Source organism: Engraulis encrasicolus, chromosome 5 (assembly GCF_034702125.1).
Source record: "Engraulis encrasicolus isolate BLACKSEA-1 chromosome 5, IST_EnEncr_1.0, whole genome shotgun sequence".
In the NCBI taxonomy this organism is placed as follows: Eukaryota; Metazoa; Chordata; class Actinopteri; order Clupeiformes; family Engraulidae; genus Engraulis; species Engraulis encrasicolus.
The window spans coordinates 5,252,709-5,256,848 of NC_085861.1; positions in this window are offsets into that span (position 1 = coordinate 5,252,709).

Consider the following 4,140-nt stretch of genomic DNA (forward strand, 5'->3'; position numbering starts at 1 on the left):
TCCCATGCTGCATTTAGTTAATCTACACAATCGTTCCGATCTGAAAGACTAATCTCACTGAGGGGTCTGGGGGTAACAAGGCAAATGTCATACCGATCCAACTCACTCACACTTCTTAACAGTATCTAATATTATGCCCTTAACAGACAACTGTTTCTTTTTTCCACCCAAACTGAACACGAAAAGCAATCCCAAGTTCAAGTTGAAGTTGCAGTCTCTCCTCTTTCTGCTCACGCCTGCACTATCTAACTAACAAGACGAGAGTAGTCTGGGGCTTGCTGACACTTGCCGTTCATCCTGGCCGTGTGTGTGTGTGTGTGTGTGTGTGTGTGTGCGTGCGTGCGTGCGTGCGTGCGTGCGTGCGTGCGTGCGTGCGTGCGTGCGTGCGTGCGTGTGTGTGTGTGTGTGTTCGTCTTCCTGTGTTTCTACTGCAGTTTATTGTTACAGTTAATGATCTGACTTTTGGCATATACGCCCCTGGGGACTGCCCATGTCACCTGTGTTGAAGTGACTATGCTTTCTACATGTCATGTGTTGAAGTGACTATGCTTTCTCTCGCCGCCTCTAATTTTCACACACTTGCAAATAGATTACATTGTAAACCGGAGTGAATAAGGAATAATGTATCACAGGATGTACTGCTAGTGAAAGAGGAAATGATGTCACAGGATGTACTGCTAGTGAAAGAGGAAATTATGTTATGGGTGAAATATGTCCACACACACAAAAAAAATGCTCGAAATTGCCTGCCAGCTAATTGAAGTGCCATGTTGTCCATGTTTTTTATGGAAGCATTTAGTTGATAACACTAGTTTGGCTACGTACTGTATGATGCCATGTTGATATGGGCTAAAGCACATTTGGTTGGGATGCGTCTCTCTGACCTCAGCTGTGATACCATGAGATGAAAGAATTCTGCTTGTAACCTGTGTGTTGCCATGGGAGACATACAGTTTGAGTAATAATAAAATTAACCACTACACTATGTATTTTGTTCAAGGCCCAACTGTTGCTAAGGTTTATGACTATGACCCTGTGACCTGTAACATCCCCATTAGTTTACTGTAATGTTTTTGAGCCATTAAACATGTGAACCTGAGTTTTAAACTAAAACTGTAAACTAGAAGCTTTTCCTGTCCTGTATATACTGTATATATGTACATGTGTGTTTTCTAGGGACCTGATGCCAGATATTCCTTTTGTATAATTTTATAAAATAAAGCATTTTCCTGAAGGCAACGGACAGTGTTTTGGCCTATTTTATCGCATGGGCTGTACAATACTAGCCTCGCGCACCATCCTACGTACTTCAGCCAAGAGACTGGCTCCGCACTACTATGAATACGAAATGAAATGGTAGTATTATGGGATGGTCAGGACAACACAAGGCTAGTACATTACAGCGTGGCACTGTAGAAGGCTGTGAGTTATTTAGCCAGGTGTCAAATGTGACAGTTCACCACGGGGCCAGAGAGAGTAGAGAGAGAGAGGTTCCATTGGCCCATTGTTTCCTGGTTCTATTATGGCCCCCCTAGGCAGACCTAGGCAGACCTAAGGACTGTTCTATTCATTGTAGGAGCGTTATGACACGCCCCTTTAGGCAGACCGGAACCTGGTCGCATTAGGTGCCCATAGAAACCTATTATGTTGGCATATCTCTATTAAAGAATCTCTGACGGGGCTAAGCCTCAACAGCAGCTGATCCCTGTGCCTATTAGCCTCTGGCCAGGGGGTCGTTTCTCGACCTTTGCCTTTGCTAACGACTTTAGCCATTTTGTTCGTTCTTAAGACCAACGTTGTAACCAAGGTCTTGAGTTGGTCTTAAGTTGTTCTTAAGTTGTTCTTAAGTTGGTCTTGCGTCTAAAGACCAACTGAAGACCAACTTAAGACCAACTCAAGAGCAACTTACGACCAACTCAAGACCGACTTAAGACGGTTAGCAACGACAAGAATCGAGAAACGGAGTCCAGAACTGTGTGTTTATTATGTCTCTCTCTGTGGTGGACAGAGCCATGTGTGTATATAATACAGCTCTGTCTATAGTGGAGTAGAGTAGAGTAGAGTACTGGAACCGGATCCGGATCCTGTGAAAAACCCTATTATCCTGCCGGATCCGGAACCGAATATTGGATCCGGTGCATCTCTATATATAATACAGCTCTGTCTATAGTGGAGTAGAGTAGAGTAGAGTACTTTTATTCATCGTTGTCTGGAAATTAAATGTGTCTGGTAGCTTACATAAATATACATAGTACATAGACGCCTTATACAGATTATTGTATATCACTATATGAGGACACACACACACACACACACACACACACACACACACACACACACACACACACACACACACACACACAAGGTAGCTGATTCTTGTAGGAGGGTAGTGTCTTGTAAACAAGAAATTATTAAGGAATTATTAAAGGGACACTGTGTGAGATTGTTAGTTGTTTATTTCCAGAATTCATGCTGCCCATTCACTAATGTTACATTTTTCATGAATACTTACCACCACCATCAAATTCTAAGTATTCATTATGACTGGAAAAATTGCACTTTTCATACATGAAAAGGGGGATCTTCTCCATGGTCCGCCATTTTGAATTTCCAAAAACAGCCATTTTTAGCTGCAAAAATGACTGTACTTGGACCATACTAGAAAATATGTGTTTATTACTCAGTAAACTTTCATGTAAAGATCAAATTTGGCAATAGGCAGCCCAGTTTCAATGAGCAGCATAGTTGCAGTACCTTTTTTGACCATTTGCTGCACAGTGTCCCTTTTAGAGTCACTCAGTGCAGTAATACGTCTGTGACCCAAGTTGTGTGTCTTTACTTTATATGCACAGTGCCACCTAGTGGCCATGCGTAGGCCTAGATCAGGGGTGGGGAACCAATGTCTCGAGGGCCGGTTGCGGCCCTTGAGGCCGTTTTATCTGGCCCCCGCCATCATTTTAATGTTGTCTCATGTTGTCTCACATGAACCCTGGACAATTTGCGCCGTCCGGCAGCCTCCAGAGCTGGGGTGTGAATGTGGGCAAGTGTGTGTGTGTATGTGTTTTCTAAAGTGCTTTGAGACAACTTTAGTTGTGATATTGTGCTATATAAATACAGGTTGTATTGTATGTCCCTGACATCTGGCCTAAAACCCTGAATCTTACTGCAAACTAGCAACACCCATGGGGGGGGGGCTCTCTTGTCGTCTTGCCCAGGGGCCCCATGTAGTCATAATCCGCTCCTGTGTTGTGCGTGTCAACCTGCAGGGTGCGGGTGAGTGCTGAGAAACAGCCAGTCAGTCTTGCCTTCAGTGTGTGTGTGTGTGTGTGTGTGTGTGTGTGTGTGTGTGTGTGCGCGCGTGCGTGCGTGCGTGTGTGTTTCTGTATGATGGTTGAGTGCTGAGAAGCAGCCAGTCCGTCTTGCCTTCAGGAGGTCCTAGGCGCCGGAGCTGCCTCGCTGGCCACCTCGCGGATTAAGGCTTAGCCATCTGACCTGAATGTGTCTGGGAGCCAGCGATTGTGTCACTCGCTGAATAATATACATTTATCCAGTCCATTTTATACACACACACACTGGATGCTTTTTCCTTTCCTTTCCCCCCTCCGGTTTGCAATTGGAAAATTCAAACCAGAACAGAACAGAGCAGAGGAGAGCAGAGCGTGAAGTCCAGACTGCGATCAGAGGAACGCTTTGAGGCAATATGGAGGCGATGAAGAAATGAAGTATGACTGGCAAAGAGGGGGAACGGAAAAGATAGAGTGATAATGTGTCAGAGAGACAGAAAAGGAAAAAGAGAGCGAGAGAGAGAGAGAGAGAGAGAGAGAGAGAGAGAATGAAATGAAAGAGATGAAGGTGTATGCTGCAGGGCTATAGAGCTATAATCTGATACAGCACTGCAGCCACTTCTTCTGGGCCCTGACAGTTTATTTATCTCTGCATGTGCTGCTTACCAAACACATGAAATGTGAAAGGACCAGGGCTGGACTCGGGGAGAAATAGGGCCCGGGCACTTTTGGCTTAAAGGGGCCCCTCATAATTAGCGGCGCAGAACTGAATCACTAGTGTTTTTTTTGTGGGTTTTTTTTACATTTCTGAAAATAGGGGCCTGCGAGGTAGCCTCGCGAGCCATCCTACGTACTT